Here is a 19,038-nt window from a genome sequence, read left to right on the forward strand (position 1 = left end):
TGTCAGCTCCAGGCTGGGATTCCAGTACCATCATCTGTCCGCCCCAGCTAGGGCAGCTGTCTGGGGAAAGCCAAAACAGCTCAAAGCTTTCAAAAGCCCTATTTTCCCCTATGAACTAGGGAGAACCCGGCTGTAAAAGTGATCATTTTCAAAAACAAAGAATTAAAATAATGAATCCTCTTGCAGTTTCAGCTTTGCCCAGTCACTGTCACAGGTGGCCTTTGAAGATGAGACAAGAGATAATAGGGTAATTATTCCTAGAAAAAGACAGTGATGGTCTGCAAATTTAAATCCAGAGCTTCTTACACCAGGTATTGTGTTTTCCAAGCAAGAGCTTTGCAGAGTAGCTGAATGGCCCACAAGATACATTCTTCTCAGAAGCCACAACTGCTTGTGTTTTTCCTAATCTTTAGGGGATTTTTTAAAATGCTTATAGAATTTATTCTATACCTTGTTTCTGCTCCTGTTTTTCTGGTACCAGCAGGGTGTAGCATTGGATTTGGTCAAATTAACTTTTAAATAAAGCCCCTAAATTCTACTCCTGATACCCTTACCAGGATCATCCCCCAAAACACACACTGTCTATGCCCAGGCTCTCAAGAGAGATGTTCTGGAAGCTTATTCATCTACAAAGGGAGCAAGAGCAAGAGAAATTAAGAAGCTTCTTTAAAACTGCAAATCAGTTTGCACAAAGAAAGAGCAGGAAAATAGGAATGAGTGGCCAGGCTTCAGTGTTAGACAAAGTCTAGACCCAGGAGAAAGAACATCAAACCTACACACTATGGGTGGAACTTTGTGGGGGTTGAAGAAAAGGATTATAAGCCAGGGGCTGGTTAATGCAGGAGGATCACTTGAGCTCAAGCATTCAAAACCAGCCTGGTCAACATAGCGAGACCTGTCTTGAAATAAACAAACAGCCAGCACAGAAAGACAAACTTCACATGTTCTCACTTAGTTGTGGGAGCTGAAAATTAAAATAATTGAACTCGTGGAGACAGAGAGTAGAAGGATGGTTACCAGAGGCTGGGAAGGGTAGGTGGGGGTAAGGGGGTAGCAAGGATGGTTACAAAAAAATACAAAGAATGAAAAAGATCTAGCATTTGCTAGCACAACAGGAGGACTATAGTCAAATATAATTTAATTGTACATTTTTAAATAACTAAAAGAGCATAATTGGATTGTTTATAACACAAACTATAAATACTTGAGGTGACGGATACCCCTGATGTGATTATTACACATTGCACGCTTGTATCAAAATATTTCATGTAACCCATAAGTATATACACCTACTATGTACCCACAAAAATTAAAAATTAAAAAATTAATAAAAGAAACAAAAAAGGGGGGGCTTGCGGGTTCACAAGAGATTATTTGGGAGAAAGCCTGGTTCAAAATGAACACTGAATGTTTGCAGATTGAATCAATAAATGCATGAGTGGCTGGCTAAGCTAGTGGGCCCATGGCAAGCCCAGGAGGGAGAAGACAGGGAGCGGACCACCAGAAGCTTATTCTTATGCTTCTCTAGTCTCAGTCAAATTTGGGTCAAAAAAATAGAGGACACATCTAGGTACCTTAGGGCCCCTTTGTCCAGACCTGTGCATTGGAACAATATGAGAATCAGCACCTCCCCACCTACATTTCATAATAAAGATCGTAGGAGTTTTCTCAATTGTTCACAGTCAGTTACAGTTGGAACTGCTTGTTCTCCTCTTTCTCCCCTTCTTACAACTGCACTTGACTAGTCTTATTTATTTTTTTTCTTTAAAAAGATCATATAAACTCCTAGGCCTTTCTAAGCTTAAAAAAGCTGAAACTCACTAAGGGGAAGAGAACTGTGAACATGCTGCATGATAACTTCCATATGAACTAGTAAAACTTCCCTAAACATGTGGTTGTTATCATAGATAGCATCATTGTTTCAGGGAGCACTTACTGAAAGGCTACTACGTACCTACAGACCTCATGTTGATGCAGAACAGGTGCTTGATCCTAAACGGTGGTGACAGTTCACATAGACAAAGAGCACTGGGTGAAGAGTCAGGAAATATGAATTCCAGTCCTGGCTCAGACACTAAGTGGCTTTAGGAAATAGGCATTCCAAGCTGAGAATAACTTGTGAGCCATCACAGACTGACAAGAAAAAGCATGTGAGATCAAGAAACTATAAGCAGCATGGTGTTCAGTAGAATCGCTGGGCAGGAGTGGCTAATACTTATTGAGGGCTCAGTAAATAGTTGTTGAATGAACAAATGAGGGGGAGGAAGATACAGATCACAGAGGATCTTATATTCATTCTATGCTAAGAAACATGAATGTCTCGGCCAGGCATGGTGGCTTAATACCTGTAATCCCAGCACTTTGGGAGGCCACGGCAGGTGGATCACCTGAGGTCAGGAGTTTGAGAGCAGCCTGGACAACATGGTGAAACCCCTCTCTACTAAAAATACAAAAATTAGCCAGGCGTGGTGGCGGGTGCCTGTAATCCCAGCTACTCAGGAGGCTGAGGCTGAAGAGTCGCTTGAACCCGGGAGGCAGAGGTTGTAGTGAGCGGAGATCGCACCATTGCACTCCAGCCTGGGCAACAAGACCGGAACTCTGTCTCAAAAAAAGAAAAGAAAAGAAAAGAAAAGAAGAGAAAAGAAAAGAAAAGAAACATGAATGTCTCTTGGAGGCAATGGAGAACCACTGAGGACAGAGGACTTTATTCAGACTTAGGTTGTAGCTAGGGGCTATGCTACATAAGGAGTTAATTTAGGAGAACAAGGAATTACACAGAAAGACCCATTAAGGCCGGTCGTGGTGGCCCAAGCCTGTAATCCTAGCACTTTGGGAGGTGGAGGCAGGAGGATCACTTGAGGCCAGGAGTTCCAGACCAGCTTGGCCAACATAGCGAAATCCCATCTCTACTAAAAATACAACAAAAAATTAGCCAGGCGTGGTGGCACACGCCTGTAGTCCCAGCTATTCGGGAGGCTGAGGCAGGAGGATCGCTTGAACCCAGGAGGCAGAGGTTGCAGTGAGCTGAGATAGTGCCACTGCACTCCAGCCTGAGTGACAGAGTGAGACTCCATCTCAAAAAAAAAAAAGAAAAGAAAAGAAAAGAAAAGAAAGAAAGACCGGTGAAGAAGCAATGATCAAAGAGAGGGAGAAGAGCAAATGGCTTGGAGAAACCAGACCTGAAACAGACAGCACTTGCTGGGTGATTAGATGAGGGAGATAAGTGGAAGAAAAATTGAATCATGGGCTTTTATGGTAATAAAGTTCTTGATAGTAACACTAGTTTACATAGAAAGTGCATAAAGTGCAAGTAACTGATAACTTCGGTTTGGAATGTTAAGTGGAATATCCATGTGGAAATAAACCAGAGCTAACATTTACTGAGCCTTTCCCATACGCCAAAAGCTGTTTTAAGTCCCCTACAGATGTGAACTTGTGTAATCCTGCAACAGCCCCATGAGATAGGTACTATTATTAGAGTCCCTTTTTTAGACAAGGAAAACAAGGTACAGAGAGTTTAAGTAACTTCTCAAGGTCACACAGCTGGTCAGTGGCAGAGTCAGATTCAAACTCGGACAATCAACTCCAAATCCCACTTTCTTAACCTCTGTGTAAATGGGTATTTGCCATATAGTGAGGGCACAAAGCCATCACTCTACCTCTTCTTGGAGAAGTAAAAAACAAAAAATAATCAAATCAAAGTGATGATTTACATTTCTTAAGCACACGAAATGCAAGAATTCCAACCATCAGATTGTGAATGCCATTATTTTTGGTGCTGTAAAACATATTAATAGTTCAATCTAAGTCTACATTTTAATGTACATCTAGTCTCCAAAGCAAACAAGATGTAATGTGATTTGTAATATGCACTTGTCAAGTCCTGCTTTATTTATTTATTTATTTATTTATTTATTTATTTATTGAGACAGAGTCTTGCTCTGCACCCAGGCTGGAGTGCAGTGGCAGGATCTTGGCTCACTGCAACCTCTGCCTCCTGGGCTCAAACAATCCTCCCACCTCAGCCTCCCAAATAGCTGGGATCACAGATGCATGCCACCACATCAGCTATTTTTTTGTATTTTTAGTAGAGACGGGGTCTCGCCATGTTGCCCAGGCTGATCTCAAACTCCTGAGCTCAAGTAATCCGCCAGCCTTGGCCTCCCAAAGTGCTGGGATTACAGGCATGAGCCACTGCGCCCGGCCCTAAATCATGCTTTTTTATATAATCTATTTAGAGTAAATTAAGTAGCATATGTCATTTGTTTAAGGAAAAGTTAAAGCTGGTGTTTATAGGCATTATAAGTATTATTACAGAACATATTAAGACATACTTCAATATAATCTTTAAAAACATAATTCTCTTGATTTTTTCTTTTTTTTTGAGACAAAGTTTCACTCTTGCCCAGTGAAGCAGCATGATCATAGCTCACTACAGCCTCAACCTCCTGGGCTTAAGCAATCCTCCTGCCTCAGGCACCTGAGTAGCTGGGACTATAGGTGCCCATCATCATGTCAGGCTAATTTTGAAAAATTTTTTTTTTTTGAGACGGAGTCTTGCTCTGTTGCCCCAGGCTGGAGTACAGCGGCGAGATCTCAGCTCACTGCAACCTCTGCCTCCCAGATTCAAGTGATTCTCCTGCCTCAGCCTCTTGAGTAGCTTGGACTACAGGCGCCTACCACCATACTTGGCTAATTTTTTTGTATTTTTAGTAGAGATGAGGTTTCACTATGTTGGCCAGGCTAGTCTCAAACTCCTGACCTCAGCTGATCTGCCCACCTCGGCCTCCCAAAGTGTTGGGATTACAGGCGTGAGCCACTGCACCAGGCCCTAATTTTTTTTTTTCTTTTGTAGAGATGAGGTCTCGCTATGTTGCACAGGCTGGTCTTGAACTCCTGACCTCAAGCAATCTCTCACCTTGGCCTCCCAAAGTGCTAGAGTTATAGGCATGAGCCACTGCACCTGGCATTAAGTTGATTTTTAAAAACCTAAAATAATTTCTTTATTTCCTAACTACTTTGCAGAAATAACATAATGACTTTAGTTCCTTAGAGGGGGTCATAACATTGTTTATTACTGTAAAATAGATTTGAATTTTAAAAGATCAGGAACTACTGCTTGGCACCGAGGTGTAATTTCTGCCATTTTGAGACATATTCCATAACTGATCCCCATGAACAACTACGACAAGAATAAATATGAGATCCTTTCCATTGCAGGGTTTGTGGTAGAGGGTTTAGCTTTGACTTGGACCCCTTACTGAGTGACTAACCATTACACAGACAGAGCTTGTGACCTCATGGACATGCTCAGCTGGTAAGCTATTCTGCCAGGAGCTCAGTGCTATTTTCATTTGGCTTTAATCTTTCCTAGATCAAGACATAGCCTTCTTTGAAAAGCCAGGTTTAGTAAGATATACACATGACGTATTCTCAGAAATGAAAGAAAACACTTTTAGCTTCCTTCCCTAGTTACCAAAACTCTAGAACTTACTGTAACCTTAATAGCAGCCAAAAAGAAGGTCTTTTCTCTTGACCCTTGGCTGACCCTTCTTCCACTTCCAAGAATTTTCTCCCTCTTTCTGGCTATGGCATAAGTTTTGTTCCCCTTGAGATTCAGCCCTTAACAGAAATAATTCAGGCAGGGTAACAGAATGTTCTAGAGCACTCAGCCATGACTACTGAGCACTCAAAATATAGCTACAGTGGCAGAGAAAGGAGATTGTAATTAATTTAAACTTTAATTTGAAAACTTGGACCAGATTTAGTTATTGAAGAACTTCTACATAATTTAGTTATTGGAGAATTTCTGCATATGTTTGGAATAACTTTGATATGTAAATCTACTTTTTCAACTGTAAATTTTGTGAAATCTAAATTTTATAAAATCTAATTTTATGAAATTTTATGAAATCTAAATACAGACCAAGTATTTCCAATGAAAATTTAGTCTCCAAACCGAGATGTGCTATGTGTTACATCCACACCAGATTTCAAAGACTTAGCACAAAAAAAGTAACTGTCTCATTAATAATTTTTATATTGATTACATGTTGAAATGATAATATTTTGGCTATATTGGGTTAAAGAAAATATATTATTAAAATTAATCTCACATGGTTCTTTTTACTTTTTAATGTGGCTATTAGAACATTTTAAATAATATACGGGGCTCACATTATTTCTATCAGATGGTGATGGTCTATAGCATGGGTGACAGTGTCACAGAGACTAAGCTCCCCCGACTTGCTGGCTGTGTGACTTTAAGCCATCTTCTTAACCTCTTTATTATTTTATTTTATTTTATTTTTGAGACAGAGTCTCATTCTGTCGCCCTGGCTAGAGTGCAGTGGCACAATCTTGGCTCACTGCAACCTCTGCCTCCTGGGTTCAAGCGATTCTCGTGCCTCAGCCACCTGAATAGTTGGGATTACAAGCATCTGCCACCATGCCTGGCTAATTTTTGTATTTTTTAGTAGAGATGGGGTTTCACCATGTTGCCCAGGCTGGTCTCGAACTCCTGGCCTCAGGTGATCCACCCACCTAGGCCTCCCAAAGTGCTGGGAGTACAGGTGTCAGCCACCGTGCCTGGTCTACTTAGCCTCTTTAAACTTCTGTTTACTCATCTGTAAACTGAAGAAAATATTGGCCGGGCGTGGTGGCTCACTCCTTTAATCCCAACACTTTGGGAGACCAAGGCAGGTGGATCGCCTGAGGTTGGGAGTTTGAGACCAGCCTGACCAACATGGAGAAACCCCATCTCTATTAAAAATACAAAATTAGCTGGTCCAGATGGCACATGCCTGCAATCCTAGCTACTCGGGAGGCTGAGGCAGGAGAATTGCTTGAACCTGGGAGGTGGAGGTTGCGGTGAGCCAAGATCATGCCATTGCACTCCAGCCTTGGTAACAAGAGAGAGACTCCATCTCAAAAAGAGAAAGAAAGAAAGAAAAGAAAATATTACAATTTTCTGAATAGGCATACAGTGAATTTTACATGAGACAGCATAAACTGTGCCTGACTTATAGTAAAATATTCTGCAAATATTCACTTTTATTATCATTGTTATTATTCTCTAGCAATCATCCAGATGTTTAGCAAAAGAATGACTCAAAATAAATATTAGTTCCCTATGGGTTGCCTCTTGTATCTCATGACTAGATAAATTGTAACCTCATTTTCCAAAATGAAAAAAAAGGGACTTGAGGTCAGATACAGGTTTTTCTCATATTTGTCAGTTTTTTAATATTTAAAAAATCACTTTTTTTAGTTGATGAAATGCTTTTGGGGGGGGTTAAAATAATGAAATTACTTAAAACCCAGACTTCCCTGAAAAATCTAGGGCATGAGTTTTACTCCTAAGAAATAGTGATTCTCAATATCTCAAATAATCCAAACTTAGCAATCCTTCGTTTAGATTCAATTTTGGCCAGGTGTGGAGGCTCATGCCTGTGATTCCAGCATTTGGGGAGGCTGAGACAGGAGGATTGTTTGAACCCAGGAGTTCGAGACCAGCCTGGACAACATAGTAAGACCCCATCTCTACTAAAAATAAAACATTAGCTGGGTGTGGTGATGTATGCCTGTGGTCCCAGCTATTCAGGGGGCTGAGGTGGGAAAACAGCTTCAGCCTGGGGGTCATTCCACTGTACTCCAGACTGAGTGACAGAGGGAGACCCTGTCTCAATAATAATAATTAGATTCAATTTTGAAGACTAAAGTTTAATTAATGTCCACAGTTTTTGCAATGGAGGGGCAGAATTAAAGAGACTTCTAAATAGATGGGCAGAATATACATTAGGGACATCTGCTTTGAGAAAAATGGAGAAGTACATTTCCCTATTCCTTCTGCAAAGTACAACTAAAAATCATGGACCTTATATATAAAGGTGGAAAGAAGAATGCAGACTACTAGGAATCTCAGGACCCAGAGAATGACATAGCAGTGAATTCCCTGGGTTTCTTTATTGCCTCCTATATCCCAAACTGTGCTGGAGCTGGAGAAGGTAGATGCACAGAATGCCAATGGATACAGACAAAGAAAGTCCAAAACAAGCCTGATGTCTCTAGCCAAAGGACCAGGAAAAGAGAAGGTTAGCCAAACAGCAAGACAGAAAACTTTTCGATAATAACCACTCTACTCCAGCTAAACATCATAGAAAAAACTCTGACTCCACCTCCACCCATGCCAGCAAAGGTAAAGGAGGGAGTCTGGACTTCCACTTCTGTTAATGGGGCACCCTTCCCCTTCTCCACTGGGATGGTGTCAGAGTAGCTCTAGTGGAGATAAGAAGACTTTTTCCAGTGCTCAAAAGTAACAAGGCTACTCCAATGCTTGTGGTATCAGTGGAGGCAACATGGGGAGCCAGAATTCCCACCTGCACCCGGCACTAATGAGGAGCCTTTTCTGTCCTGAGGATGTTAATGGATGCTGAGTAGGGAACCTGGATTTCTACCACACCTGGCATTAATAAAGAGGTGGCTCCCTCACCCCCAGCCAGAGTGGTATTAGAAGAAGCCAGCTAAAACAGAAGGCTTAAATAAGATCCAGAGTCCCATAACACAATACCCAAATGTCCAGGTTTTGATAAAAAAATCATTCATCATAGTAAGAACAAGAAAAATCTTAACTTATCTAAAAATATAACCAATAGGTGCCAACACTGACATGACAGAGATACTAGAATTATCTAACAAATATTTGTAAACAGCTATTATAAATATGCTTCAATTAGCCATAATAAACATATTTAAACAAATGAAAAAAATAGAAAGTCTCAGCAAAGAAATAGAAGATTTAAAGAAGCACCAAATGGAAATTTGGAACTGAAAACTACAACGATAGAAATTAAAAACTCAGCGGATGAGCTCGACAGCAGAATGGAGGAGACAATAGAAGTAAACAGTGAACTTGAAGATAGATAATTAGAAATTACCCAGTCTGAACAACAGAAAGAAAATAGATACCCCACCCCCCAAAAATTAACAGAGCAATAAGGATCTATAGATTATTTTAAACAGTCTAACATTAATATCACTGGAGTCCCAGAAGAAGAGAAGAAAGAAGATGGAGCTGAAAAAAGTATTTGAAGAAATAATGGCTAAATATCTCAAGTTTGGCAAAAGATGTAAACGTAGAGATTTAAGAAGCTCAATGCACCTCAACAAGAAAAACCAAATGAAATCCATGCCAAGACACATCACAGTCAAACTTGGGAAAACTAAAGACAAAGAAAAAATTATTAAATTAAGTCTCTTCCATGCTTCATGACCAAAAAGAAAAAAAAAAGTAATGAAAGCAGTGAAAGAGAAATAACAGCTTACTCACAGGAGAAAACAATTCTAATGACAACAGATTTCTCATCAGAAATCATGGAAGCCAGAAGGAAGTGGCACAGTGTTTTTCAAGTGCTGGAAGGAAAGAACTATCAATCCAGAATTCTATATCCAGAGAAAATATCTTCACGAATGAAGGGAAAACTTAGACATTCTCACATGTAAGAAAACTAAGATAATTTGTCACCATCAGACATAAGCTAAAAGATAGGCTAGGCTGGGCACAGTGGCTCACGCTTTTAATCCCAGTACTTTGGGAGGCCAAGGCGGGCGGATCATGAGGTCAGGAGTTCAAGACCAGCCTGGCCAACATAGTGAAACCCCGTTTCTACTAAAAATACAAAAAAATTAGCCGGGTGTGGTGGCACACGCCTGTAGTCCCAGCTACTCGGGAGGCTGAGGTGGGAGAACTGCTTGAACCCGGGAGGCAGAGGTTGCAGTGAGCTGAGACCATGCCATTGCACTCCAGCCTGGGTGACAGAGTGAGACTCCGTCACAAAAAAAAGAGAAAAAAAAAAAAGTGCTAAAGGAAGTTTCCTAAACAGAAAAACAACAACAAAAAATGATAAAAGCAGTAATCTTGGAACATCAGGAAGAAACAGTAAAATCATGAGTAAATATCATGTATTTTTCTTCTCCACTTGAGTTTCCCAGATTCTTTTAAATAGCTAAAGCAAACATAACAGTGATGTGGTTCTAAATGCATATAAATGGGATATTTAAGATTTATGGGCTGGGCGCGGTGTAATACCAGCACTTTGGGATACCAGGGTGGATGGATCGCTTGAGCCCAGGAATTTAAGACCAGCTTGGGCAACATGGCAAAACCCCATCTTTACTAAAAATACAAAAATTAGCCGGGCATCATGAATCATGCCTGTAATCCCAGCTACTCAGGGGCTGAGGCAGGAGGATCACCTGAGCCTTGGGAGGTTGAGGCTGCAGTAAGCCATGATTGCACCACTGCACTCCACCCTGGGTGACAGAGTGAGACCCTGTCTCAAAAAAAAAAAAAAAGAATTATAAATATGGAGAGTAAAAAGACATAAGGAGAAGTAAGGTTTCTATGCTTCACTTAAACTGCTAAAATGTCAATTCCAGTAGACAGTGATAAGTTATGTATATATAACCACTAAAAATACTATGCAAAGATACACTTAAATGCACTAAGTTGTTTTTGTTTTTTGTTTTTTGTGTTTTTTTTTGAGACAGAGTCACACCGTCGCCCAGGCTGGAGTCTAGTGGTGCGATCTCAGCTCACTGCAAGCTCCGCCTCCCTGGTTCACACCATTCTCCTGCCTCAGCTTCCCGAGTAGCTGGGACTACAGGCACCTGGCACCATGACCGGCTAATTTTTTTTTGTATTTTTAGTACAGACGGGGTTTTACTGTGTTAGCCAGGATGGTCTCAATCTCCTGACCTCGTGATCCGCCGGCCTTGGCCTCCCAAAGTGCTGGGATTACAGGTGTGAGCCACCGCGCTCGGCCTAAATGCACTAAGTTTTAATAACCCACAGGAAGTTAGAAAAAAACCAGAAACATAAAACTGAGAGAAAACAAAAGATACAAAATACAAAAAATAAAATGTCAGGCACAAGTCCTATCACATCAATAATTATATCCAATGTAAACAACCTAACACACCAATGAAAAGACAGAGATTTGCAGAGTAGACGAAAAAACATGACCCAACTATACATGTGTCTACAAGAAATTCCAATTATAATTAGACAGGTAGATTCAAAGTAAACAAATAGAAAAAATATATCTCATCTAAACATTAATCAAAAGAAAGCAGGAGTTGCTATATTAATATCAAATAGAGTAGACTACTGAGTAAAGAAAATTACCAGAGATGGGGCAAAACATTCCATAATGATAAAAGGGTTAGTCCATCCAGAAGACGTAGCTTCCTAAATGTGTGTGCAACAAACAACAGAGCTGCAAAATGTGAAACACAAACTGATAGAACTGAAAGAATAAATAGACAAATCCACACTAATAGTCATAAACTTCAATGCCTTCTCTCAACAACTGATAGAACAAGCAGACAGAAAATTGGCAGGGATGTAGAAGAAGTCAGGAATACTTTGTTTGTTTGTTTCCTTGAGACAGGGTCTCACTCTGTCACCCAGGCTGGAGTGCAGTGGCATGATCACAGCTCTCTGCAGCCTCGACCTCTCAGGTTCAAGTGCTCCTCCCACCTCAACCTCCCTTGTAGCTGGAACTACAGGCACCTGCCACCACACCTGGCTAATTTATGTTATCTTATTTTTTGTAGAGATAGGGGCCTCACTATGTTGTCCAGGCTGGTCTCAAACTGCTGGGCTCAAGCAATCCTCCTGCCTTGGCCTCCCCCAGTGCTGGGATTAAAGGTGTGAGCCACCGCTCCCAGCCTGATAATACTATTAACCAATAGGACCCAGTCTACATTTATAGACTATTCCACCCAACAATAGCAGAAAACACATTATTTTCAAGCGCCCATGGAACACATCCCAAAATAGACTATATCTTGGGCCATAAAACCAACATCAACAAATTTAGAGGACTAAAGGCTGGGCGCAGTTGCTCATGCCTGTAATCCCAGCACTTTGGGAGGCCAAGGGGAGTGCAGATCACTTGAGCTCAGGAGTTCAAGACCAGCCTGGCCAACATGGTGAAACCCTGTCTCCATTAAAAAAAATTAACCAGGCGTGGTGGCGGGTCCCTGTAACCACAGCTACTCAGGAGGCTGAGACAGAAGAATCGCTTGAACCCGGGAGGCAGAGGTTGCAGTGAACCGAGATTGAGCCACTGCACTCCAGCCTGGGTGACAAAGAGAGACTCTGTCTCAAAAAAAAAAAAAAAAAGTATAAATAAAACAGCCATATTTAAGAAAAATATTGTTGCAGGTTGGGTTTCCTGGGAAACAGACTTAGAGATGGAGGCTTACACACAGGAGGTTTATTGGGAAGTGATCTTGGGATTAACACCTGTGGAGATATCAAAGCTGCTGATTCAGGCAGAGGGAGAAGTTGGGCTGCAGCGCAGTCACAGCAAGCGCTTCCGCCCATCTCCTGGGGAGCCCTTGAGCTAGGATGATCTTACAGAAATATCCCAAAATAAAGCAAGGGGGCTGGACATTTAGACCTCACATCATGATATGAAGGGAAATGACCTTGGACAGCTGGCTTCTCATCACTAGGGTTGTCGGGGAGAGCAGGAGGAGACAGGTGTGAGCTGTCAGCCAATCAGACTGCCGGTTTCAGTCATGAAGTGGGAGATCTGGGCAGCCCACCCAGTGCTTATTCTAAGTTTGAATCACCTACTCATTCACTCTCACCAGGGAAACCTTTATGTAGACCCAATAGACAGTAAAGGCTACCTCCTGAAGGAAGAGCAGGCTGTTAGAAAAAAATAATCATAGCTACAAAACTTTTTCTTACCAGAGGTAAGATGACTTGTCACCACCAAGGTAAGGCAGCATCTTATGCTCAGCACAAGACTGATTCCAGCTTCCCTGTCCCACGTAAAGGCAGCCCAGCAGTGAACCTCATGCCATTGACCCACTCTTCTCTCTGCCCCTTGCCAGCACTGACGATATCTTACCAAACACTAGTGACTGACACATGAAATGCATTCCATCCCAGAGAACCTCCTGAATGTTAATTTTTTCATGAATGGACAGGGATAAAACTTTTATGTGGAAATCGTTGTGACAGAAAAATGGTCTATGGCTGGGTGTATACTTTCAGCAGAGCTCAAAGGTCAAACCTTCAGTCTGATCATACAGTTTTCATGCTTTCTGCCTGCTGGAGATTCCCAGAAAAATTTTCCAATAGAAAAAAGAAAGACAAAAAAATCATTAGAACCAGAAAGAACATCCGCCCGTCATATTCAATGTTAAAAAACCATGTGACTCTGCCGGGCATGGTGGCTCATGCCTGTAATCCCAGCACTTTGGGAGGCCAAGGTGGGTGGATCGCCTGAGGTCAGGAGTTCAAGACCAGCCTGGCCAACATAGTAAAACCCTGCCTCTACTAAAAATGCAAAAATTAGCTGGATGTGGAGGCAGGTGTCTGTAATCCCAGCTACTCAGGAGGCTGAGGCAGGAGAATTGCTTGAACCTGGGAGACGGAGGTTTCAGTGAGCCGAGACTGTGCTATTGCACTCTCTCCAGCCTGGGTGACAAGACCGAAACTCAGTCTCAAAAAAAAAAAAAAGTGACTATTTAAACAAGGAAACTCATTATTTTGCCCACTTATGGTATGATCATTTAAAATAACATTTTTTAAAATGTATAGTATAAACTTGGGGGAGGGCGTGGGGAGAAAGAAGGAAGGCTTTCTTCTCAGCACTTTCCAAAAGCAGACAGATGAAATATAGACCTAGCACTAGAATAATGACTTCAGATGAAGTCCTGTGAAAGCAAGTTCTATCTGACTGTCTCTCTGTCTGTCTGATGTGACATCAGTGGTCAAACCCTGGAAATGATGGCTAGAGGGCAAAATCTATTTTAGGTGTTCTCTCAATCCCCTTAGCCTCACCAACCCACTTGTCCCAGGTTTATCAAATCCATGCTAGAACCTGGCCATACTGCTAAGTCTAAATCTCCAGGAAAAATAACGTTTAAAAAAGAAAAGACTGGGCCAGGCCCGGTGGCTCACGCCTGTAATCCCAACACTCTGGGAGGCCGAGGCAGACAGATCACCTAAGGTCAGGAGTTTGAGACCAGCCTGGCCAACATGGTGAAACCCTGTCTCTACTAAAGATACGAAATTAGCCAGGTGTGGTGGCGGGCACCTGTAATCCCAGCTACTCAGGAGGCTGAAGCAGGAGAATCACTTGAACCTGGGAGACGGAGGTTGCAGTGACCTGAGATTGCACCTTTGCACTCTAGCCTGGGCAAAAATAGTGAAACTCCATCTCAAAAATAAATAAAAGACTTAAATACAGATGAAACTCAAAGGTAGGGGCAGTAAACCTACTTAGCGAATAATCAAGGTTCTGCATTTCCTTTCCTCTTTGGTATGAGTGCAATAATCTTGTCCCCAGTCTACGGGCTCTTCTGGTACTTCCAATCAATTCCTTCCAGGGACCCCACCTAATCCTTTGTACATGGTCCCAGTTGTCTGCCTTCCTGAGGTAAATGCATTCCTAAAACATTCTGTGTGAAGGAGATGTTCATAGTACAAATAACACTTTTCCACTGACTTTAATTCTGATTCCCTAGTATTTTTATCATGGCTTCTAATCTATCTTCTGGCTACAAGAAGTGAGTCATTTGTAAAGTGAAGAATTTATTTTAAAGTGAGCAATCATACCACCCATTTTCTGTTTTCCTCCAGAGAGGCATCTAAAAATGACTTTCCCCTTGTAGTCCCAAAGTTCTCAAACCTACACTCACCTCTTTGCCCAAAACTTCCAGCCTCAACTATGTTAAGGTCTCTCTCTGCCTTGCTTAGAGCCCCACCGTCGCTGTGATAGTTTTCTAGAGATGCCCAACGAAGTATCGCAGAGTTGTTAAAGAACAGGAATTTATTTTTCCACAGGTCTGGAAGCTAGAAGTCCAAGATCAAGGTATCAGCAGGGTTGGTGTCTTCTAGGGCCTCTCTCCTCAGCTTGCAGATGGTTTTCTCTCTGTACCTGTCTATATCCACATTTCTTCTTGTAAGGTCACTGGTCATATTGGATTAGGGCCTACCCATAATTTTATTTTAACCACTTCTTTAAAGACCCTATTTCTAAATACAGTCACATTCTGGGGCCCCCTGCCTTAAGGGACAACATCCACCACATTGACCGGTATGCTAAATGGAAGCATTACATTTCTTTGTGCCAATTGCCATAAGAAGCAAGGCTGAAAGCAAGAGAAGCATGTCTTCATTTTCTCAACTCACTACTCCACCGTCTAGGTCCTTGATTTAAATGATTGCATGACACAAGTAGGAACAGACCCTTTGGGCAACTCAGCAGCTAAGCCAACATCACCTTAAGCAAAATGTTAGACATGAAAATGTCACATTACATGGAAAACAGCGTTAAGGGACCACAACTACAATAAGGAAAAGACTGTGGTTTTTTTTCTCTCTTATATTGTTTGTGTAACTAGGATGATTCCTGTACATAATTTATTCATATGCATATGTATCCATATATTATATATAACATTTATTGAGATCTAGCCATGTGCCAGGCACTGCTCTAAAAGCATTATGTGTACTAGCTCACTTAATCCTCATGATAGCTCCATGAGGTAGATATTTTTATGATCTCCAAATTACGGACAAGGTGCTGCAGCACAGAAGTTAAGCCGCTGCCCAAGGACACACAGCTGGTAAGTGTTGCAGGTGGGATTTGGCCCTGGAAGTCTGGCTTTTGTATCTTATGCATCAGTTAGCAGACTATTGCTTATTTTGATCAAGTCTTTTCTATTTCTAATATGCAATTAACATATAAACACCATTAGTTCCATTGAAAAACCCACTGCAGAGATTTCAGAAGGGGCTGCAAACCCCTTTGAGCAGGCTCCCATCAGGCTACCTTTCCTGGGTGGTCAGCAGCTGCTTTGCTCCTCTGTGAACTTTTTCCTTAATAGCAAAGTGGCCTCAAGAAGACCTCTGGCCTCAAGAAGCTCCCCACTCTTGTACTGGCAATTGGCAATACAGTGTACAAATGTACACTGCTTCAACTGGTCCTAGAAAACCTGGGAACTGATGCATCCCCACAAGGAAATATTAGAGTTGGGGACCAGGTAAAATCATAGTCATACCTTCAGGACCTTCCATATATACTTGCCTTATTCAGCACGTACTCAGTACTAAGAACTTAAGTTATTTACACATATTAGCTCACTTTAGCCTAGAAGAAGCCTACAAGAAGATATTAATGTTCATCATTCAGAACAATGTATATAAAAATGTAAACTGCAAAATGTGTTAAAAATCTTAAGCTTTAATAAGCTGGAGTTAAAAGAGAAATTGAATTAAACCACACTATCCTTACTCAAGTTCAAAACCATATATATTTTCAAAAATTATTTTCTGTAGAGATGTGGCCTCACTATGTTGTCCAGGCTAGTTTGGAACTCCTGGGCTCAAGCAATTTTCCCATCCCAGCCTCCCAAAGTGCTGGGATTACAGGCACAAGCCACCTCAGCCAGTCCAAAAATCTTTTTCTTAAATCATACTCTCACAAAAATGTTTTGTCTCACTCCACTTCCAAAGTGACTCATGGAAGCCATGAAAACCAGAACCAATAATAGTAATGGGATTAAAAATAAATAGAATTTATTAAATATCTACTGTGTCCCAAAGTGGCATGTGTTTCTTTTCTTCTTCTTCTTTTTTTTTTTTTTTTTTGTAGAAATGGGGTCTCACTATCTTTGCCCAGGCTGGTCTGGAACTCTTAGTCTCAAGCAAGCCTCCCGCCTCAGTCTCCCAATGCACTGGGATTACAGGCATGTGGCTGCCCAACGGTGTTTCCTGGACTCAAACTGCTTTGATGTCTCAGGTCTGCATCTACAAACTACTGGATGTTGAGAAAGTCCTGTAACTTTCCCATGCCTCAGTTTCCTCATCTGTAAGTGGGATGACAAAGATACCTATCTTGTAGGCTTGTGAGGATGAATTGAGTTAGCTTATATAAAACGCTCAGAAAAACACCTAGCATGTTGTAAGAAGATAGAAGTGCCTACGGCTATCATCAAAATCTCACAACCTTGGTAATACACATTTTTACATCTGAGGACAACATCTGAGGCTTAGACCTAAACGTGCCCCAGGTAACTCATTAGAATGTGGCTGGGGCGGGTGACAGTGGTGAAGGTTCCAACCCAGGTGTGGCAGATTCCAGAGCCTGCGGTCTGAACCAGCCCCTGGTGACCTTTACCCCGAGAGCGGGAAGAAAGGCAAACAGGCGGAAGCCCACAGCCGAGGCCATCGCGCTGCGCATGATCCGTGGCAACCGTCCTTCCCTGACCTTTGCCCACTGGAAAAGCCAATCCCAAGGCAGCCTGGGGTAAAGAGGCGGGGCCTTGTGGTTGGCATAGCAACAGACATGGGTCAAACTCACCTGGGGGTTAGGGCGGGGTTGTTTGTCACTAAGGAATCATTGCTGAATGACACTACAGTGGAGAACTAGAGCCCCGGGCTTTTCTAAACAAACAGCCCTGGTCACTGCTGGATTCAAAGTGTACCGCCGGGGCCGGGCGCGGTGGCTCACGCCTGTAATCCCAGCACTTTGGGAGGCTGAGGCAGGCGGATCACGAGGTCAGGAGATAGAGACCATCCTGGCCAACATGGTGAAACCGAAACCCCGTCTCTACTAAAAATACAAAAATTAGCTGGGCATGATGGCGGGCGCCTGTAATCCCAACTACTCAGGAGGCTGAGGCAGGAGAATCACTTGAACTCAGGAAGCGGAGGTTACAGTGAGCCGAGATGGTGCCACTGCACTGCAGCCTGTCAACAGAGCAAGACTCTGTCTAGAAAAAAAAAAATGTGCACCGCCGGGCCCGCCTCCCTCAGCACGCAATGCTGGTCGGAGCCCTCGGGCAAACAAAATACCTCCTGCGTCCGGGAACTTACCCTCCAGGCGGAAGGAAAGAATGCGGGGACAGAGACCTGTCCTGGGAGAAGCTCCTTAGGAGATGAAGGAGCACCGAAAGATGCCTGACGTTTTTACGACTCCTCTTTGATGTTTGTGTCCCATCTCTTCTCAGAAGAATTAGCCATGTTTTGTGAATTCCAGGTGCCATCTTCAAAAACACCCTTGGATTCTAGCCAATCACCAAAATGGCAGAGACGGCCACCTGAGACCAATTAGAATATCCACCCCAGTGGAAGAGAGCTCCAGTGGTAAATTTCCTAGATGTACAACTATTGATTTCATGATGTATTGTTCCATAAGGTGACTTTAAAACAGGACAAAAGTCATGATTCGTATCTTTGTTTCATCTTGTCGTTAATATTATATCTGGTAATTTTCTTGAAAACATAAGCACTTATTTTACAAATTTGTATGCTTTCATAAGTACTTCATTGTAACTTTAATAGTAAATAAACTTTGGCTTTATTAGGGTGTAGGAGAGAAAACCCTACAAACAGAAATAAAACAATTGTGATGAATCATTCATTAATCCCTGGGAGAAGCAGAGTGGGCATACTGTGGGTTTAGGCTCCCTAAGAAGGACCTGGATTCACATCCTAGCTTTGTCCATTGTATGTGGCCTTGGGCAGGTCTCATAAGCCACACTCCTTTGCAAAATGAAGATAACAATATCTACTTCTGAGAGCTGTTTTCAGAGGATGAAAGTGCATAACAAGTGCCTTATCTTACACATGGCCCAGTCTTGGCTCAAAAATGTTACTTTTCTTTCTTGAATATCCCCACTTCCTCTTGAACAGCCTCCCCCAAGGCAGTTAGTTGCTCACCTTTCTCCCTAATCCCCAGATAATTTGTGCTGAGCAGAACAATTTTTATCCCGGTAGCTTAGAACAGTGGCTAGCCCACAACAAGTACTTGGTAAGTGTCTGTTTATCTGGACTTGGTTGTGCTGTAATTTATGTGCTGACTGAGAGCTCCCAGGGATAGGAACCACATCAGCTAGCATCTAGCATAGTACCTAGTACATAGTGCCTACTACACAGGCTACGCTCAGTAACATAGTTGTGTTACTATGCATTGCACTGCTCATTTTTGCAAGGTACACAAACATATC

Source organism: Gorilla gorilla, chromosome 10 (assembly GCF_029281585.2).
Source record: "Gorilla gorilla gorilla isolate KB3781 chromosome 10, NHGRI_mGorGor1-v2.1_pri, whole genome shotgun sequence".
NCBI classification, from domain to species: Eukaryota; Metazoa; Chordata; class Mammalia; order Primates; family Hominidae; genus Gorilla; species Gorilla gorilla.